Source organism: Macaca thibetana, chromosome 6 (genome assembly GCF_024542745.1).
Source record: "Macaca thibetana thibetana isolate TM-01 chromosome 6, ASM2454274v1, whole genome shotgun sequence".
Classification (NCBI taxonomy): Eukaryota; Metazoa; Chordata; class Mammalia; order Primates; family Cercopithecidae; genus Macaca; species Macaca thibetana.
Window position 1 is genome coordinate 174,648,281 of NC_065583.1, and position 21,871 is coordinate 174,670,151.

Here is a 21,871-nt window from a genome sequence, read left to right on the forward strand (position 1 = left end):
CGTCTCGGCCTCCCAAAGTGCTGGGATTACAGGCTTGAGCCACCGCGCCCGGCCGGGATTAGTGCCCTTAAACCAGAGGCCCCAGAGGCATCCCTGGCCCCTTCCACTATGAACCAGAAAGTGGGGCCTCACCAGTCTCCAAGTCTGCTGGGTGCTTTTATCTTGGGCTTCTCATCCTCCAGAGCTGTGGGCAATAAATTTCCATCATTTATAAGCTACTTGGCCTATATATTCTGTTATAGCAGCCAGATGGACTAAGAGTTGAGTTTAGAAATCTATAAACATCTTCTTCTGGAGGCTGAAGTCCAGGTTGGGACGTCAACGTATGAGACAGCGTGCAACTGCTGTGGCTGGACAGCCTGTGGTGCCAGAGATTCTCAGCCCGGCATTCTCAAACCACACGGCCGTGCAGAGCTGAGGAAGCCACATGCATACTCTAGCCTCATGGAGGGAGCCGCCTACCATAGCTGGTTTTGCAAAGGGACTTTCTCCAGCCTCACAGAGGGAGCCTTCTACTAGAGGTGGTTTTGCAGAGGGACTTTGGGTTTGCCTCCTTTTGCTGTGCTTGCACTTTTGTTTGTCCTCCTGGGTCTGTTACTCCATCTCCTTCCAGGGTCCGGCTTTTTCTGAACCCCTGGGTGTGCATGTGCATGCTAGGACTCCATAACCTTCTCCACTCGAAAAGGAGAAGAGATTCAGAGCATGCGGGTGGAACAGGGCTGCTGGCCAGGCGAGGTGTCCTCACGTGGGATGGAGGAGAACCACAGCCAGGCAGTATAGAGAGATTTGGAGAAATCCAACAGGTGTGGGCGTGAAGTTGAAAACCCTCCTCCGCACCACGCAACAGCCGAGTCATGATTGCTCATGCCTGATTCTGGGCAAGCGCATTCTTGCTGGAATTGTTGAGGGAGAGGCAGCTGAGTGGGGTGCATTGGTGGGATCAGCACCTGTGGCCTCAGAGGACTGTGTCACCTGGCCCTCTGTCACCCAGTGGCATCCCAAGGAAATGGGCTGCTCATGTTGAATCTGGAATAGCCCCTTGCACGTAGGTTGTATCTCTATAATCAAACAGGAAACGGGGCTCCACTGGCTGCTTTTCTTACAGCACCATATATGCCCTGCAGGCTTCATGGGGAGCCATCATCTCTCAGGCAGGCAGCCCTCCTGGGGTTCACCAGATGGTCAGAAGGAGGGGTGAGCCCCGGATTCAGCAGCCATTCGTGTGAGATCACAGATGCCACTCAAGGATCCTCCCAGGTCAGTTACTCCATCTCCTTCGTGTGAGATCACAGGTGCCACTCAAGGATCCTCTCAGGTCGGTTACTCCATCTCCTTCCAGGATCAGGGTGGTGGGGAGAGGCCTTCCCACCAGAATACCTGTTGTGACAGCGCTTCGTGGCTTCCACATTGCAAAATACCTCCCATTCTGACCCTTCAAAGAAGTCACTTTGCTGCAAGCGAAGAGCAGGTGGTTTAAGCAGATTGAGTGATGCGTGGGCGGGTGCCGAGGTCTCCCAGCAAGATTTCCGTGTTCCGGGTGCAGCTCGCCAGCTCTGAACATGGGTCTGTGGGCATCAAGCACTCAGATCTGAGAGTCCAGGCAAGGCGCAGGGCTGACAAGGCACAAGAGTCACCAAGGCTCAGCTGCTAGAATCTTCTCTGTGACATTTTTTCTTTCTTTCTTTTTTTTTTTTTTTTTTTTGGAGATGGAGTCTTGCTCTGTCACCCAGGATGGAGTGCAATCTAGGCTCACTGCTACCTCTGCCTCCCAGGTTCCAGCAATTTTCCTGTCTTAGCCTCCCAAGTAGCTGGGATTACATAGTGGAAGGGGCCAGTGTTCATCACTGACAAAATAAAAAAAAAAAAAGGATAAAGAATTGAATCTAAAAATGTAGAGGCGGCTAAAAAAGTTATGGAACATTCAGGCACTTAGGTGTTATATAATTACTTTAAAATAGTATTTTAAATTACAAATGCATAATTTGTAATTATAAAACAATAAAATGGTACTCATAATGTTTAATGAAATAAATGACAGAAATGTTTAACTTGGGTATGTTCTACTTCTATAATGCTTACATGTTTATATTTTTACAGGGAAAAAATCAAAGAAATATTTGTATTTACACCTGCAGATATTAGTATGCTCTTATTTTTATCATTATGCTTTTCCCTAATATCTAAATATTCAACAAATGTTACTTTCAAAACAAAAAATGCTGCTTCGGAAAAAGAAAGGGGGGGAAGGGGCGTGGGTGTGAGGCTGTGGTTCCCATCGGCCGCTGCACGGTGCCTGGCCGGTCCATTCTGCCCTGGTTCAGCTCAACCTCACAACACTCCCAGGGACCCCTCATGCTGGCGACAGAGCAAACAGTGCATGTGGGGTCCTGGCTTGGGGGAAACGCTCTGCACGTGGACACCAGAACATTCCGTGAGGATGGTATGTGGATTCGCCACTTAGGGAGGAGCCTCGGATGTGGAGGGATGAGCGTCTGGAGCTGCCTGCAGGCCCCCAGGGGCTCCAGTCTGGGGCTCCCTCTGTACCTCACCCTTGTTTTGAGTGACGCCCACAAGTCAGGTGCACCAAGCTGGGGCAGGAGAGAGCTGAATCCCATGTTTACTGCATTCTTGTCTGAACATTTTGGCAGGAGAAAAATCGTTAGCACCTCTTTCTGAAAGTCATGATTTTAACGTGGAGCTCCGTCCCCGGGAACTGGAGCTCCCCAAGCCCACTCCTGTCTGCATCCGGGCTGCAGCGGATGGAATTACAGAAAACATACAGGGAAGAAGGTGATTGCCGGGGGTGCCAGGACATCAGAACCCAACCACGCTCCGAGCCTCGCAGATTCCAGAGTGGCTTCCAAACCTGAGGCGGGAGGCATGGGGAACACAGGTATGGTGGTCCTCCCCTGCCGTGCAGCTCTCACCACAGTCTCTATGTTAGGCAGCCTGGCGTCCCCGCGCCAGTGACATCGGCAAGATGGGAAGGTCCAGAGGAAATGTCACCTTCTGTCCTCAAAGAGCAAACAAACGAAAAAGCTCCTCAACACTCGTAGCTGTGCTTCCTCAGCTCAGAAACAAGGACTTTTAAAATAAGCATGCACACCACACACACCCTCACACACCAACTTTCGCTAGGTGTCTGTTTTAACATGTGCATGTGCTTTCACTTTGTAGTAGATTAAAGCGGCAATTTCTTCTTTCTTCAAAAATAAAAGCTAACACTGTTAAACGCCTCTAGCACCACATTAGAGCTATACTATAAGAACAGTGTTGCCTAGAATAATAGCTTACAAAAGAAATGTAAAATTAAGATCCAAACAGAGCAGTAATGTAATGCAAATAAAAATTACATCTTCGTAAGATGTTCTCCATCGCATGGCTGACTTGGGGTCCTGAGCCTTCCAGATGAGTGTTCCAAACTGACCTGGATGAAGGGGATTCCACACCCCACAGCCTGGGTGCTCCTGCCTGACCTGTCCTTCATCCTCTGATTTTATCCCCTGTAAGCATCCTACCCCTACAACCACCCGTGCTAATTCCCAGCCCCTGTTTCAGATGCTAACTCATTAAAGTGGGAACAGAACACTGAGCATCCTGGTTCCATCTGCTCGTCAGTACGAGGAGCCCGGACATGACCAGGATGTGCAAATGGCCCATGCCCATGCCAAGGGGCCCAGCGCCCAGAATGCCAGCTCCTGGGCCCAGGCGTGTGGCTCCAGCCCTTCCCCAACTGCCTCCTGTAAAATCTACCCTCAGTGACGATGCCCAGTCAGGGCCTCTCAGCCTCACGCCATTGCTGTGGGGGCCAGACAGTGCTTTATGGGGTGGTTAACTAGTGCACTAGGGGATATTGAGTGGCCTTGAGCCCAGAACCCAGTAGCATCCCTCACCTGCCCCTGCCCTTAGTTCTGACCATCAAAACTGTCTCCAGACACTGCTAAAGGTCCCCAGGTGGGCGGGGGGTGCAGAAAGCATCATCACCTCCATTGAGAATTAGTGCATTGATTAGCTTAACCTCAGACTAGAGCTTTTAGCAGAGGAGATCATGTTCCTAAATATACCGCCTGCTGGTCTCCTTAACAAACGGCGTTGAGTAAGAATGAGGTAATGTACCTTCAAGATACAAAAGAAAAATGAGTGAAAAGTGAGCTGAGAAAAATAAACAGATGATAGAGAAAAAAGCTTTGAAGCGGATAATGGTCTAAAAAAATAAAATTTATTTTCATTATTTCTTTTATGTGCTTTGGAACCGAGGTTTATATTGAACCTTGAAGAAGACAGAGAGACTCTGTGCCTTCTATGCCCCATTTTGGCACTGACTGGAACGCTAACTTCCAGAAGGCTTGAAACTTCGTGTCACTTGGCCAATCCAGGAATAGAGGAACCCAGCCCCTTCTCACCAACAGGAAATCTCTCAGGAGAGAAGAGAGCTCGTGCCACGGCCGCCCTCCTGCTTCCACACCAGGCTCCACTCTAGCCACCGGGAAGACGCCTTTCGATTCCTGTCTCCAGGTATGTTCCAGGTTTCTTTTTCTTGTCGATTGGTTAAAATGGCGTATTCCACCGCAGGGAGTCTCCCACAAGTGTTGGGTGTAGGACACTTCCCTGGCCATCCCCGCAGTCATCCACAAGCTACCTCTCACAGGAACGCGGCATTGTTCTGTGGTCTCGTCGCGGAGGCTCCACCGTGGTCACCAAAGACTCCACTCTGTCGGAGGTTCCTTCCTAATAAAAAGCTGGAGCCGTGGTAGGGGCCTGTGTGTGACCCTGTGCCCCTGACCCGGATGTGCCCACAACGCAGGTGCGCCCTTCTAGGGTTATGGGGACAACAAGACCTCCGCCTCTGAGGTAGATGGGAGCCGGGGCCGTCCAGCCTGTGGTGGTTCCAGACATGACCCCACAAATGCTTCTCTGTGTATTGCCTTCCCAGAAGGTGGAGATCCCACGCCAAAACCGGGCTCAGCACCCTGCAAGTTTCAGAAAATGGTCCTGCCCCTATTCCTGCGGGCCCACTCCTGCCATTTCCCTAATGTAAATATTAGCCAAATGTGACTTAGTGGTGCACTTCCAAAATTACTACGGTGCCCATGGTGATGTACCGAATAACGCAGCAGACAAAGGGGCTGCGGAGGAAAAGTGTCAGCCCCAAATTCAGATACGGGCCCCCTGGACTGCGGGGCCGTAATACACAGAAGAGCTCACGTCTAACATTCCCGGTTGTTCAATAAGATTCTTTGTGACTTGCAAAAAAAGGAAAACACAGTGAAGAATTATCAGGGCCTCCTCCACAGAAGTAATCTACATGTGTTTATTTAATAAACAGAAGACGGCTTTATTATACACATTTGATTTCCATACGCAATCGTTTCCTTATCTGTCACTTGTATCTAAGCAGGGCGCTTTATACAAACCTGAAAATGAAAAATTCAGCACCGGGCACAGGAAACTCATTTAATGTCGAGAGCAGTCAAAATCAAGATTTCTTTATTTGTAGTAACAACGCTGTTAAATCAGAAAATTACTCCCCCTTTCTGCATGTCCTTCTTCCTTTACAATTTCGTTGTTTGATCATAAATTGTCGAGTGCTGTGACTTGTCTCCGCCACTTCCCACACTGGCCGAGACAGATTAAAAACTCTGCACACAGACCAGCCTCGGCATACCATTAGCATATATATGAGATTTGAGACATTTTCTAATATTCTCCAGCAGGACTCATCTGTCAGCCAGGTGATGGATTATAAAAACTCTTAACTTGTTTGGGAAATAAAAGGGAGGGGGCGAGAGGAGAGATGAAAAGGACTCAGACCCACCTTTCCTTTTCCCAACGCGTGATCCAAGGGGGTTCGGAAGTCCGTGTCCGTCCACTTTGGGAAGCAGAGAGTGTCCAGAGCCCGTTTGTCCCAAGGCAGGGAACCGCCATCCCAGGACTGGAATGTGGGGTTGATGAGGTCCCTGCAGAAAATGGGAGAACTTTCAGCTTTTCTAAGCACTTTTGTTATGTTTTGTTTTGTTTTTTGACGGAGTTTCACTCTTGTTGCCCAGGCTGGAGTGCAATCCCATGATCTCGGCTCACTCCAACCTCCACTTCCCAGGTTCAAGCAATTCTCCTGCCTCAGTCTCCCAAGTAGCTGGGATTACATGCATGCACCACCATGCCCGGTTAATGTGTGTGTGTGTGTGTGTGTGTGTGTGTGTATTTTTATTAGAGACGAGGTTTCACCATGTTGGTCAGGCTGGTCTCAAACTCCTGACTTCATGTGATCTGCCCGCCTCAGTCTCCCAAAGTGCTGGGATTACAGGTGTAAGCCACCATGCCTGGTTAATGTGTGTGTGTGTGTGTGTGTATGTGTATGTGTGTGTGTGTGTGTATTTTTATTAGAGACGAGATTTCACCATGTTGGTCAGGCTGGTCTCAAACTCCTGACTTCAGGTGATCTGCCCACCTCAGCCTCCCAAAGTACTGGGATTACAGGTGTGAGCCACCATGCCTGGGCCCCCAAGCATTTTTAAAATGCAATGCTTTTGCTTCTAAATTACGTGCCTCTCAGGGTTAATAAAACAAAGTATTGAAAATGTGAATTCAAGGTTTAAATACTGGATCCAATAAGATGCAATATTGTACCTCCTGGGAATTAGAATGTAAGCTTGGGGCAAAGGGAGTGCTTTGGTCAGAGTATGTGTGTGTGTGTGTATGTGTGTGTGTTGTGTGTGTGTGTTTCACTTTCCAAGGCTCTGTCCCCATGACCCAGACACGTCCATTGACTCAGCATCCAGTGAGTACTTGGGTTGAAGACTTCAGTGCGATTGAAGACTAGGTAGAGCAGGTATCGTAACTACAAACAATAGGTGTGATTATTTTCCTCTTGCATTTGATTTTGTAAAGTCTTAGAAAAGCACCCAGTGATGATTTTCTGCCTCAGAAACATTTGGAGTGGGAATCAGATGAATTGCTGACACTGACTGAGCTGCAGATGCAGGGCTAGGAGCCCCCCAGGAGTCCTCAGTGGGTGGGAACCTAGGGTGGGTCCGGCCCCCATGGGAGGGCCCAGCTCTCTCCTGTCCCGCCCCACGCCCCAGTCATGAGCCTGGAAGGGTAACACTGACTAGTGTCTGGGTCCTTGGTGTGTGTCATGCCCTAACCTGAGTGCCCTGCCCCACATGGCCTGCTGTGAGCTCAGTTCATCCTTGAAGAAGCAGCCACTTCTGTCTGGGCAGTGTCCACATGCACCACGTCTCCAGGAGCATCAGTGGACTTCTCTGTGATTTGTACACACCGAGTACATATTTCCAGTGCAGAGGTAATCACATGGTATTGTGCTCATTTGTTTATATTTCTGTCTTTTTTTTATTAAAGGAAAACTCCTTAGACATGGAGTCCACATGAGGCTCACTGGCGTCACAGCCCACCTGACAGCGGATGCCACACAGGCAGTGTGGGCCACGGTGCTCTCCAATGAGGCACAGCCACGCCTAACCACAGATGCCACACAGCGTGGGCCACAGTGTGCTCCAGCGAGGCAAAGCCATGCATAATAATGGATGCCACACAGGCCGCACGGGCCACGGTGCTCTCCAGTGAGGCACAGCTTTGCCTAACCACGGATACCACACAGCGTGGGCCACAGTGTGCTCCAGCGAGGCACAGCCACACCTACCAGTGGGTTCCACACAGGCAGCGTGGGCCACGGTGCTCTCCAGGGAAACAATCAGAAGACAGAGACTCACTGGACATAAAAACGCACAGGATTCGGGACAGTGCTTTGGATGGAGCCGGCCACCTATAAGGAAAAGGCAATGAGCGAAGGCCCTGCAAGGGGGGTTTGAACAAAGTGATAAGGAGTTTCTTCTCCAACTCCAAACTGGTGCCAACACATACACAAGGCGTGCTGACTCAGGCCCATTTAGAGGCATGAGACGGGAGCCCCTGGGCAGGAACAGACCTTCCGCAGGCTCCAGTGGTGGGCTCAGCAGGCTTGCACGAAGGAGCAGCCTGCTGTGGATGCTGGTAGAGAGTCACAGCAATAATTAATTAATGGATTAATGTGTGAATACACAAGCACTTTGGAAATGGTGTGTGGGTTGAAACGTGTGTCTGAGTCCAGGAAGAGACAGAGGTTTGTTTCATTCATTCCCTTCTTGCTGGCACCTCTAGGGGCACCTGACAGACAGTGTCCAATCAGCATTTACTGAAATGACATTAAGAATAAGAGCAATTCATGGATAAATGTAATTTACCATTTTGAAGAAGAGGTTAAAATCTCTTCAAGAAAATAACCTGGTCAGGCACGGTGCCTCATGCCTGTAATCCCAGCACTTTGGGAGGCTGAGGCGGTTGGATCACCTGAGGTCAGGAGTTTGACACCATCCTGACCAACACGGTGAAACCCCGTATCTACTAAAAACACAAAAATTAGCCAGGCGTGGTGCTGGGCATCTGTAATCCCAGCTACTCGAGAGGCTGAGGCAGGAGGATTGCTTGAACCCAGAAGGCAGAGGATGCAGTGAGGAGATTGCACCATTGCACTCCAGCCTGGGCAACAGCAGCAAAACTCAAGGAAGGAGAGGAAACTCAAGGAAAGGAAACTCAGGAAACTCAAGGAAAGGAAATTCAAGGAAAGGAAACTCAGGAAAGGAAAGGAAACTCAGGAAAGGAAAGGAAACTCAGGAAACTCAGGAAACGAAAAGGAAGGGAAAGGAAGGGAAGGGAAGGAAAGGGAGAGAGGGAGGGAGGGAGAGAGGGAGGGAGGGAGGGAAGGAGAAAAGAAGAAAGAAAGAGAAAGAAAAAAGGAAGGAAGGAAGAAAGAAAGGAAGGAAGGAAGGGCATCCAAGAACAGTAAAACACCTGCTGCAACATATTGAGAGGTGACCTTGTTTGAATGATGGTGGCACCGCCTTGCGACTCTGACTTGGAGATTCTGAAATGGGTGAGGAGCCCATAGGGCCTGTCCACACCCCGGAGCCTGCCCCCACCCTGCCAGCAGGGTGACGGAATGCAATTCATCATCTGTAATTCATAGTCACCACTCTCACTGACACCAGGTCCTTGTGTCTTTCTGAGCACGACCTGAAATGAATGGTCTTCCAAGAAATACAACTCCAAGGAATGTGTGATGATGTGCAGGAAAAGACGGGCGTCTTCCGGTTCCCCGGGAATGGCACAGCAACGCGGCTGGTTGTCAGCATCACAGTGAGTGAAGCGGCACAAGGATGAGCTCCTTTCCTTCCCAGGCTCCGCCTGCCATGAGGAGCACAAAGGGAGGCTCTGCTTTGCCGTGTGTCTCCAGGAAGAGCAGTGGCCCCACCTGGGGACACCCCAGAGCCGGGCCTGTGTCTTCCTTCCTGTAGCCCAACAGTTGGAGGCCCTCTCCTGTAAGAAAGCCACTCTTGACAGCCAGCACGGACTGGCCTGGCCCTCACAACTAGATCTCAGTGTTCTGCTCAGCACCGGACTCAGACAAAGCCGCTCTGTGACCAGGATGGAGCAAGAAAAAGAACATCTACCCCATGGTCACCTCCGGGCACAGATGAAGCATGAACATTGTCCAACCCACAAGACGACTCAGCAGGCCTGATCTGAGCTTGGGCAAGAGACTGTAGCCTCCTTACCAGTCACAGCTCAGGCCTCGCCTCATCTCCCCGTTCCTGAATGGGATTTACTAAGACACAGAATCTTCCCAGCTCCCTGACAGCATCCAACCCAGAGCCAAGTCCTGCTTCCCCGAATGCCCCTCAAAGCTGCCTGATACAGCCTGGATCCTCAGAAAAGGCCATTCTCACGCCTCACGGCGATGCCCGTGTTTCCCCAGCAATGCCGCCTCCCTCCCTGCAATGAGCCATGAAGTCACTTCTGTCCACCCGCGCACGCACGCCTCTTCCCTTCTGTCCACTCCCGCACGCACGCCTCGTCCCTTCCGTCCACCCGCGCACGCACGCCTCGTCCCTTCCGTCCACCCGCGCACGCACGCCTCGTCCCTTCCGTCCACCCGCGCGCGCGCACGCCTCGTCCCTTCCGTCCACTCCCGCACGCACGCCTCGTCCCTTCCGTCCACCCCACGCCTCGTCCCTTCCGTCCACTCCCGCACGCACGCCGCCTCCCTTCCGTCCACCCGCACACGCACGCCGCCTCCCTTCCGTCCACCCGCACACGCACGCCGCCGCCTCCCTTCCGTCCACCCGCGCACGCACGCACGCCTCGTCCCTTCCGTCCACTCCCGCACGCACGCCTCGTCCCTTCCGTCCACCCGCGCACGCACGCCTCCCTTCCGTCCCTTCCGTCACGCCTCGTCCCTCCGTCCCGCACGCACGCCTCGTCCCTTCCGTCCACCCGCGCACGCACGCCTCGTCCCTTCCGTCCACCCGCGCACGCACGCCTCGTCCCTTCCGTCCACTCCCCGCGCGCACGCCTCGTCCCTTCCGTCCACTCCCGCGCGCACGCCTCGTCCCTTCCGTCCACTCCCGCACGCACGCCGCCTCCCTTCCGTCCACCCGCACACGCACGCCGCCTCCCTTCCGTCCACCCGCACACGCACGCCGCCTCCCTTCTGTCCACCCGCACACGCACGCCTCATCCCTTCCGTCCACTCCCGCGCGCACGCCTCGTCCCTTCCGTCCACCCGTGCGCGCGCACGCCTCGTCCCTTCCGTCCACTCCCGCACGCACGCCTCGTCCCTTCCGTCCACCCGCGCACGCACGCCTCGTCCCTTCCGTCCACCCGCGCACGCACGCCTCGTCCCTTCTGTCCACTCCCGCACGCACGCCTCGTCCCTTCCGTCCACCCGCGCACGCACGCCTCGTCCCTTCCGTCCACCCGCGCACGCACGCCTCGTCCCTTCCGTCCACCCGCGCACGCACGCCTCGTCCCTTCTGTCCACTCCCGCGCGCACGCCTCGTCCCTTCCGTCCACTCCCCGCGCGCACGCCGCCTCCCTTCCGTCCACCCGCACACGCACGCCGCCTCCCTTCCGTCCACCCGCACACGCACGCCTCGTCCCTTCCGTCCACCCGCGCACGCACGCCTCGTCCCTTCCGTCCACTCCCGCGCGCACGCCTCGTCCCTTCCGTCCACCCGTGCGCGCGCACGCCTCGTCCCTTCCGCCCCCACTCCCGCACGCACGCCTCGTCCCTTCCGCCCACCCGCGCACGCACGCCTCGTCCCTTCCGCCCACCCGCGCACGCACGCCTCGTCCCTTCCGCCCACCCGCGCACGCACGCCTCGTCCCTTCCGTCCACCCGCGCACGCACGCCTCGTCCCTTCCGTCCACCCGCGCACGCACGCCTCGTCCCTTCCGTCCACCCGCGCACGCACGCCTCGTCCCTTCTGTCCACCAGTGCACGCACGCCTCGTCCCCTCTGTCCACTCCCGCACGCACGCCTCGTCCCTTCTGTCCACCCGCGCACGCACGCCTCGTCCCTTCTGTCCACCCGCACACGCATGCCTGCAGGTTCGGCAGCAGGACATCCACAGTTACTCGTTTTACGCAGCAGAAAACTAAAGTCATCAATACCACAATCACCAATAGCTAATACCGCAAAATCCATTGGCTGATAACACAAACTGATATTCTCAGTCATTCAGGGGTATCAACTGATTAGGATTCAACAAATGCTCAGCTCTGTAAGGAAAAGCTGGGCTCTCTATGCAAACCAACGACAGCATGCTGCAATCGCCATAAGAAGTGGCTCCCTTGGTGCCCTTCGTCCCTGCAATTCCCAAGTCCAGAGAAGTCTTGGGACACATTAATGTAATTGCCAACTGTTTTTCTTTCATTTGTTTGTTTCCTGAGTGTCAATTTTATTTTTTAAAAGGAAAGATAATACAAGATGGAAACATCAGTATATCCAAGACTTTGTTCCCAGAAACAGCTGAGACTAGAAGGACCAGCATCCCTTCTGGTAACATTTCCAGAGGAATCAATATCTGGATGTCACCCTCTTCAGGAGCCCACCGTCACCATTTATTTTGTGAAAGGAATTTGGAACATTCCCATGGGCATAGACATGCCAAGTGTGGCCAGAGAGCAAGCCTGCATGGGGCAGGTGCACAGGGCAGAACAGGCCAGAGATGCAGGGGAAGAGGAGAGTCATCTCCAGCGTGGGCACAGACTGCCCCTCCAATGGCTGTCAGGCTCAGGAGACCAGAAGGGCAACAGGTCGAGAAGGGCAGGAAGGATGTTCCCAGGGAGAGGACAGAACGTGCCCTGCCCGCCCAGTGAAGCACAAGGAAATCCTATTTAGCCTCCATAACCAATGGCTGTAAGCTCCCAGGAAATCAGGAAAATGAAGCTTAGACTATGGCCAGGTCTGTTTTCCTGGACAAGCCTGGAAGCTCTGGGATCAGTCCCCACCCACCTCTCCCAGGCCCCCTCTACTGGTGGCTGTGCTGGGCTCCACACTCCCCACAAGGACAGGCAACTGAGACGTCTCTAATGAGAGCTCCTAGAGGTTGTGGGGTGACATTTGGACCCCTCAGCACAGCGCTGGGCCTGGAGGGTCTCGGAACTCGGGCTGGGGGTCTTCCTGCAGCGCCCCCTAGAAGCACCCTGTGCAGGTGCTGATTCCGCCCCCAACACCCCTGCCCTGAAGCGGTGTGGGCCTGCCTCCTCTCCTGCCTCCCGAGCACCTGGCCCCTGCCACAACGAGCCGGTTCTGCTCCCAGTATACTAATAGCAGTTCCAAAATCAGCTTCTTCACAGCATGGCCAAGAGCAGGACAGTCCACAGTCCCGCGTTCCCAGAAGCAACCAAGCCCGAGCGGGTGTCCAGCCTGCTTCCCTCCCTCCAGCACAATCTCCTGGGAAAGAACAGCTCTCAGCGCACTTCCGAGCTCTTCATTTTAACTATCTGCCCTCCAGACTCCAACAGTTTACCAGGTCGACTGGGACAGTGTGTCCCTGAGCCCTGCAGGGACCGTCCACCCACGTGATCGACGAGCACAAACTGGAGAGTTTGTAACCCCATCTACCTTTACCCCAGTGTTTGGACAGGACCTTGAACACCTCTGAGGAAAAACAGCCATTTTCTGAGACAGTCCAGAATAAATTTATACTTAGAAAAAGAAAATAATTTGCAAAGATGAGTCGCAGCCCCATCACGTGTTGACAGTGACTGCTCAGGTCCACCCGGTCTGAGCATCTTTACTCCGGAATCAGACCTTTCATCACCTCTGTAAGAAGCCAGGCAGGAGCCAGGTCATCTGCAGGTGTGGATTAGTCCCTCCCGCTGCCTCTGCAGTGCAAGTGCGTGCAGCCTTTGGTGCTGGGATCTGCAGGCATGAATTAGACCCTCTCCTCTGCGTCCGCAGTGAGGAGTGCATGCAGCCTTCAGTTTCAGGGTCTGCAAGCATGAATTAGACCCTCCCTCTGCCTCTGAAATGAGGAGCGCGTGCAGTTTTTGGTACTGGGGTCCCTCTTCCCATCAGGCTTCCATTCCCTAGGACTGAGTCTTAACCAAAGCAGAGCTCGTGGAGAGAGAAGCAAGGTGCCTGGATGCTTGGAGGCTGGAGGGCAGATGTAGCTTTTGTGCAGATTGCACTCTGGCCACACCTGAAGGGGACTTGGACCTGGGACTGGAGGCCATGGCTGCAGGTGGGGCTTGACCTCTGTGGGGGTCACAGGACATAGGAGGTCATCCCAGTGAGCACCAAGGAGCCATGTCCTATAGCAGATGGAGGCTGGGGCTTTCCTGCTCTTTTAAAAGCTGCCTGGGTGTGGTTGGGGAAATACTTTACCCCAGTCTCATAGTCTTAGGGGCACGCCCCCACTCCAGGGTCGGTTTAGCTCCCTGAACCTGACATCATTTGTGTGAGAGTTGACGGCACTCATGTGTTTCTGAAGTTTCTGAAGCTTCTGAAGGGGAACATCTCTCCCAGCCACACTGCAGCGTTGAGACCTCGAAGCTGGAAACGGTCACCTGCAGGTTCCTGGGATGTGCCGGGTCACCGCGTGGCAGTGCGTGGGCTACACTTTCTCTATGTACTTCCTTGCTCATAACTAAAAGAATAAAACAGCCTGGACTAATGGAACCCAGTGGCCAAAAGTCCCAGCGGCCAGCAAGGCCTCCAGACACCTACTCAGAGGGAGTGACAACCTGGCTGCCCAGCCAGCCGGGTCCCCAACAAGGCCAAATGAAGCACCCTCCGGTGTCCACATGCCTCAGCTCCCTTCAGCAGAGCCTCGTCCTGCAGACCTGCAAATCGCTTTAGTGGCATCCTTCCTAGGGACAATGGCGTCTCCTGAGACCGTGCACCTAACCGTGTGCCTCTGGGTGGGATCATGCGTTCTCCCATCAGCCTAGAGAGAATGCTCTCCAGGGCAAGTGCACTGAGTGGTGACCCCAAACTCCACATGCTGAGACCCTGGTCCCAGTGGGACTGACGGGAGACAGGATCTTTACAGGGTTAATTCAGGTAAAGTGAGGTCATATAGGGCCCTAATCCACTAGGACTGGTGTCCTTATAGGAAGAGAAGAAGAGGACACAGACACCCAAGAGGGACGACCCTGTGAGGACAGCAGGAGAAGTCGGTGTCTACAAGCCAAGGAGAGAGGGCTCCAGAGAAACCTACCCTGCCACACCTCAATCTCTGACTTCCAGCCTCCGGAGCTGTGGGAAAATAAATATCTGTTGTTTAAGCTTCCCAGTGGGTGGTGGTCTGTTGTGGCAGCCTAAGCAAACTAATACGAGAGAAAAACTTTTTACGGGCTGGGGGAACCACACTGCTAAGCCCCTGTGGTTAGAAAGCGAAACTGGAAGACATCATTAGAAAGATTAACCCAAACCCCTGCTGAATGCTTAGCTGTGGAACTGCACATATGAACATCGGATTATTCTGAAATTTTGCTCCTGGAAGGGAGAGAAGAGAAAGTAGACAAGGATGACTCACATCCACTCACCCTGTGCATTTGTCAAGAGCGACTGCTGTTTGCAGGGCACAGTTCATGGGTTCCAAGGCAATAGAGACACCAGAGAGAAAAGGTTAGGCCAAAATCCCTGGGTCCACACAACCAGAAGAGGAGAGAAAGAAGCACAAAAGGAATGAATCAGTATAAATTGTCTTGTAGGGATTGGAGCCACGGAAGAGTCAAGTAGGGAAGCAGGCATTGGAAGAGTCAAGTAGGGAAAATCTGAGGGATTTTGAATCCCTCAGAAGGTGGCATTTGCGCAAAGACTCCAGGAGGCTGGTGTCACCAGCCATCAAACACTGCTGCCTGTGAGAAGGGAATCAAGCCTCGGTAGGCTGTAAGACTCTGCAAAGTGCCCTGACTGAGGGCATCGAAATTTTTGGCACAGAGGTGGGAGCCGAAGCCTGACCAAGGCCAAGAGACTGGGTGGAATTGGAGACGGCGGAGAACCCCGGAGCAGAAAGACGCAGCATGGCTGCTGCCATCACAGAGGGACATCCGGCATTCCTTCTGTGAAATAGAAGAAAAAAACGTGTTTAAAAAAAAAAAAAAAGGTCTCCTTCTACAGCAACTGACCAGTGAGAAGTCACTGGCGAAGAAGCTGGGACAATGGAAGCTCCTTGGGAACAAGGGCCAGGGAGGTGTGGTCACAGCATGGTGTGGTGTGTGGGAGACACCCTGTGCTGACCACTGTGTAACATGGGAGGCTACACTTCGTGTGTCCACCACTCTTCACGTGGCTCTTGTGTGTCATGTGACCACCACACTTCACGTGGCTCCCATGTGTCATGTGACCACCACACTTCACGTGGCTCTCGTGTGTCATGTGACCACCACACTTCACGTGGCTCTCGTGTGTCATGTGACCACCACACTTCACGTGGCTCCTGTGTGTCACGTGACCATCACTCTTCCCGTGGCTCCTGTGTGTCACGTGACCACCACTCTTCCCGTGGCTCCCGTGTGTCACGTGACCACCACTCTTCCCGTGGCTCCCGTGTGTCACGTGACCACCACTCTTCACGTGGCTCCCGTGTGCCATGTGACCACCACACTTCACGTGGCTCCCGTGTGCCATGTGACCACCACTCTTCACGTGGCTCTCATGTGCCATGTGACCACCACACTTCACGTGGATCCTGTGTGTCATGTGACCACCACTCTTCACATGGCTTCTGTGTGTTATGTGACCACCACTCTTCACGTGGCTCCTGTGTGTCATGTGACCACCACTCTTCACGTGGCTTCTGTGTGTCATGTGACCATCACTCTTTACGTGGCCCCTGTGTGTCATGTGACCTCGGGACGTCTGTGGTCACCACAAACTATGGGGCCGTTATGCTTCACGTCACTCCTGTACTCCTTGTGACCGTGACCTCTCCTGGGGCCCCTGCATGTCCTGTGACTCCGTGCCAGGCTGCCTCACCGCAGGTGCTTTGTGTGGGTGTTATGGGCATGTGCAGTTTGAGAAACAGGTTGAATTTCTCCGGTGGGATCACATAGAGTGGGAAACAGAAAGGAGGAGTGGAGACAGGACCTGCACCAAGGGCCCCCAGGGAGCCCACACTGGCCTGGGAGTCCTGGAGGTTTAGGGAGAAGCCGTGTACTCCCACAGGTCACAGAGTTATCCTCTCCAGCTCCTGAGAAACGGGGATGCCCCAACTGAGAGATTTAGGGCACCCCCAAGTTGCTTTGGTCTGCTGTGGATCTGCTTTTCTTGGGTGTGCATTCTGGCATCATCACTACACCAGGAGAGACTGCGATCAGAAAGAAAGAGAGAGCTACTGAGGGAGGGAGGAAGAGTTTTCACGTATTGCAAAATGTCTCCAAGTGTTTGGAACCCTAGCATGATCTGTTATTTCTACTCAGAGTCTGAGCCTTTAAGAACATTTTTTGAAGCAGAGAAGAGAGGGAACATCTGACAAGTATTCGGTAAATGAATAAGAGAATTCCAAATTTCACTGTTCCGCTGTTTCACTGTGGTGTTACTGGGGGTTCTGGACAGTTTGCCTAAGGCCGCTGTCTCCAGCTTCAGCCAAACCCTCAATATCACACACAGTCCACCTCCTTCCCACCCTCCATTTCAGTTGGGAAGGGGAGGGGCTTCCCATCTCCCCTTTTATGGGAGTCCTGATCTCCATACCTGCTTTCCTGGGAGGCCCCTCATGGACATGCGGTGGGGGAATATGCCTTCCCCTCAGGCAGAGCTGGAAGACAGAAAGCCAGGAAACGCCTCTCATCAACTCCTTCCAAGTTCCTGGCCTTCTGTGTGGGGGGGTGGCTGGAAGTGCCTGGCCTTCTGTGCGTGTCAGGGCTGCGCTGGGAGTGATGGCAGACAGGGGCCGTGCCTCCTGGGACTAGGTTCTGAGTGGCAAGGCCTAGCCCCTCTTTTGGAACAGGACTTCTTGTTCCCTGTTCACAGCCTCTGCTGAAATACAATGAGAGTAAATTCCCAGTTAACCTCCTGTTCCCCAAGTCACCTGATTTTCTGTTGGTTGCACAAACATCCTATTGTTTTATTCTTAGGCCACAGTGGAACATGCTGCTATTTGACTTTTTATATGAAAATACTGCCTTTCCAACTATGCTGTATTCTTTAGGATACCAGGGGGCATGGAAAGCTGTATCCCTCTCTCTCCTGCTAGGGAAGGCCAGAGCCAGTCGCCCCAGGCTGGGCCGTCGCAGCCTCTGCAGGAGCTCCAGGTTCCAGGCGATGAGGTCGAGGGGTTGCTGCCGCACTGTGGGACTCACCCGAGCCAGTTCTGTTTTGTGGATCGTCTCGGTTGTAAGGAAGGATCAAAAGTATTGATGGATAATGGATCGTTTCCTTTTAAAATGATTGATTGCTGTAAACGAAGTACAGTTCAAGGAAAAACAATGCACACACTGATGAACAGGAAAGGACCACAGGAGGCCAGGGCCCCATCCGCAGAGGCCGGGTCCCCATCCAGAGGTCGGGTCCCCATCCAGAGGTCGGGTCCCCATCCGCAGAGGCCGGGTCCCCATCCGCAGAGGTCGGGTCCCCATCCAGAGGTCGGGTCCCCATCCGCAGAGGCCGGGTCCCCATCCGCAGAGGTCGGGTCCCCATCCAGAGGCCGAGGCCCCATCCGCAGAGGCCGGGGCTCCATCCGCAGAGACCAGGGCTCCATCCACAGAGGTCGGGTCCCCATCCGCAGAGGTCGGGTCCCCATCCGCAGAGGCTGGGGCTCCATCCACAAAGGTCGGCTGCGGAATCACGGCTCTGCTCCCCTTTCCCTCGCCGCGCCCTCCTTTTCTCCCTTTTTGCTGTGGAGCAGGGTGGATGGCACTGGCTTTCTTGTGTTTATCGTCCTGACACAAAGCAGAGCCCTCTCGCTCTCCCCGAGGACTCTGAAAGTCTTGGCACTGAAAGGAAACTTGCACACGAACTGCTGCAGCTAGGGAAACGCGCCACCGAGGCTTTCGGCAGCCTAAGCACTTTCGAGACGATATATTTGCCCTTGAATTATGTTTTTCTTCTCGTGATGATTTGCGGTTCTTGAAAAACATCGCTGTTTAAAAAAAAAAAAATTCAAAGGAGACAAAGGAAATTAATAAAGTCCCTGCTCGGGTGGGGGGAAGCGATAGAAGCTGCCAATAGGAAGATTTCATGCTTTCGCTAATTAAAGGAGCAAAGGGGAAAACAGGACAGGAGTCTGCAGCCTGCATTACGGCTTCCACTAACCGAAGGTAATAGACAATCTCTGGGCTCGGTTCCTGCGAGCAGGTAATGGAGATTTGGGACTGGAAGGCTTCGCGGCTGTCAGGAGGAGGGGCCCCTTCCTCTCTTTTATTAAATGACGAGTGCAGCCGTCTGTGTCCTATCTCTGCCTCTTGCAACTGTTGGATTGTATTATTTTACATTTTGATTGAAATGATGTCACCACCAGATAAAAGCCGGGCCGCATTGTAATTGAATCGGCCCACGTTGTTTATTCTGGTGATCCACAGCCGAGCTCCGCTTGTCCCACCGCCACAGACATAAAAGATCCCCTCCTGTTTAACACGCCGCTGATTAGATCTCTCTGCAAAAAAAAGGGATCGAGCTGGGGGGTCGAGGGTCCAGAGAGAGTCAGATGAAAAGACAAAATTGGAATAAAAACTTACATGAGAAGAGACACCATGTGCCCAACTTCTCAAGTGTGACTGAACGTTTCCGTAAATGAGTTTTGCACAGTGTCAGCGCCAGATGCAAACGCCTCTGACGGACAACACCTAAATGATGGGTAACGGGAACGGGTGCATTTGGGAGACGTTTTTACCTCCCTTCCGAAATGCCATTCCCATGTTCTCATCCACACAATAACCCGAGCTTTATTTATAGCATACATGTGCATTTGCTTTATTTGGGCATAAAAGTGACATAACATCTATAGGGATGATGAAGATGAGGGAAATAATTAAATGTTTATATCCAATTATTCGGCTTTTTTAATGATCATGTTTCTCCCCAAAATTCTGCTTCTATAAACGTAACTGTGGTGATATATCTGTTCTATCTGTAAAACTAAACATAGCACATGAAAAGGAGTAGTGTCATCACTATTTGTGCTAGCAAGAGAAATGGTTTTTTAACCCTATACATTTGAGTCTAATGGCCAAACTTCGTTGTGAGTGAAGGTAATTTTTTTTTTTAGATAGAGTTTCGCTCTCGTTGCCCAGGCTGGAATGCAATGCCGCGATCTCGGCTCACTGAAACCTCTGCCTCCCAGGTTCAAGCGATTCTCCTGTCTCAGCCTCCCGAGTAGCTGGGATTACAGGCATCTGCCACCACACCCAGCTAATTTTTTGTATTTTTGGTAGAGACGGGGTTTCATCATATTGGTCAGGATGGTCTCGAACTCCTGACCTCAGGTGATCTACCCGCCTCGGCCTCCCAAAGTTTGGGATTACAGGCATGAGCTACCATGCCCAGCCGAGTGAAGGTAAGTTTTACATTAAAAAAAAAAAAAAAAAAAAAAAAAAAAAAGTTGTGTAGCATACATTTTTGTGGATTTCCTTATTTCTGGATCTTGAATTCCTAATTCCCTCCCCACTCACTCAGCCATAGGTTCAGTCCTTCCTATTAGAGAGAGGGAGATGGTTCCATCCTCCCCGTCAGATAGAGGGTCAGAAACCATCTTACTGAAGGGACCCAGCACAGGAGAGCCTTTAGGCAAACCTCCTTCACCTTCATCATGAAGCTGTTCACATGGTCAAACGTTCAAAATTAAAGGAATGTTAAATGCACTTTTACTGTTGCTGCTACACAGGCTAACTATGCACCTGTCAGAAATGGAAGATGGCTCGTATTTATTTGACTTGCTGGTTGGGAGGGTCTTGCCACCAGTGGACCCAAAAGCGGCCTGGCCCGTGGTGGTTTCCTACGTTTTGCTTCTGATCTCTCTGCAAGATCGCCTTGCACCTTGGAAAACCTAACCTCATCATCAAAGTCCAAAGACCACAAAGTATCTTTCCCTTAAAAAAATCCACATTTTAATCTTAATGCTTTTTCCTTAAAAAAGAGAAAAAAAAAAAGTTGATTAGGCAGAATGCATGCTTCTCAGTAGTTCAGTAGACAGACAAACTGTGGCTACCCCCACGCAGTGGATATTACTCAGCTTTAAAGAGAAATGGTCTATGAAGTCACGAAAAGACACGGAGGAATGCTACGTGCATACAGCAGAGTGAAAGAAGCGAGTGGGAAAAGGAGGCCTACTGTAGGATTCCAACCCCATGACACCCTGGAGAAGGCAAAACTATGGAGACAGTGGAGAAATCAGTGTTTTCCAGGGGCTCAGAGGAGGGAGAAACAGGGGGAGCACAGAGGAATTTTAGGGCAGGGAAACTCCTCTGGATGAGACCATAACGGTGAGTCCATGTCATTGTAGGCTTGTCCAAACCCACAGACTGTACAATACCTAGAGTGAACCCTCATGTAAACCATGCACTTTTAGTTAATAGTAATAATGTATCAATATTGGACCATTAATTGTAACAGCTATACTGCACCATTGCAAGATATTAATAATAGGAGAACAAGGTGTGGGGCATGTAGGATGCTCTCTGTACGCTACACTTTCTGCTTAGTTTTTCTATAAATCTAAAACTTCTAAAAAATAACCTGATGATTTGTCAATGCACAATTTATCTTAGCTTTAATATTTTTCTTGGAAGTTCAGGATGTGTTTTCCCCACACCAAAGCATGCTGTGGCCCTAGGCCAGTGCTTTGGGGTCCTCCACACCTACGGTGGTTGTCTCTCTGCCACCGCCAGAGTCTCTTCTACAAAACAAAGGAGCCCTCAGTCCAGCTGGCGAATCAGACTAACTTTCAGAACCCACTAGCACCTTCTGCTCTTCCTTTTTGGATAGGAGGAAAACCAAGGCTTAGCCTCACTCTTGGGCCCAGGACTGTGTCCCCTTCTCAGTAGCTCTGGCAAAGTCGGAGGGACCCTCTCTCCGGCAGGGCCCGACCATCGTAGGACAGAAATTCGGGACGGTCCCACAGGCATCCCGCCTTCTTTCCTGTCCAGAGATTAATAAAGTTTCCCCTTCAGATACGTCCTCAGCATCTGTGGTCATTTCACAAATTTAAATAGTGAGGAAAAGACCATAACAATGTAATTTAATTTGCTTTTGGTTTCTTGTGAAATCTGTATTAAAGGAAACATGCCCAGATCCATTAAAATTTTCCCTGCCCACACAAATGTGTTTTTCAGTTAATAAGCACCAACAGAGGCGACAAAGAGAATAGCACGGTCAGCATGTCCTTCGGCCTCCTGGCACCGGCCGCCCTATTTACCTCCCGCTGTTGGGGCGAATCTGTCACCCGTGGAAAGGTCCCCCACCCTCAGCTCCCCACTGCGTTTGCTCCGCACTGAGCTGCAGCGGGCTCCCCCTTCATGGGACGCAGTCTCCAGCCACGTCCCATCCCACAGCCTCACACTGGGCCTGGAGTCCATGGTCGATCCC

At 52.2% G+C, this 21,871-nt stretch overlaps 1 protein-coding gene across 8 annotated transcripts in view; it reads left to right on the top strand.

Annotated features, from left to right (window-relative positions):
• The window catches only part of MRPL36 (mitochondrial ribosomal protein L36), a 1,017,194-nt gene that overhangs the window by 692,911 nt on the left and 302,412 nt on the right, over nt 1-21,871 (top strand). Inside the window, exon 1 of one of the 8 annotated variants that reach the window (XM_050795343.1) lies at nt 4,865-4,868. The exons of 6 other annotated variants lie outside the window; for them this stretch is intronic. The gene's annotated coding sequence lies outside the window, so the exon portion shown is untranslated. Of the gene's footprint in view, nt 1-4,864; nt 4,869-18,019; nt 18,024-21,871 lie in introns of those variants that run through there. One more of the 8 variants, XM_050795334.1, reaches the window with a different exon arrangement.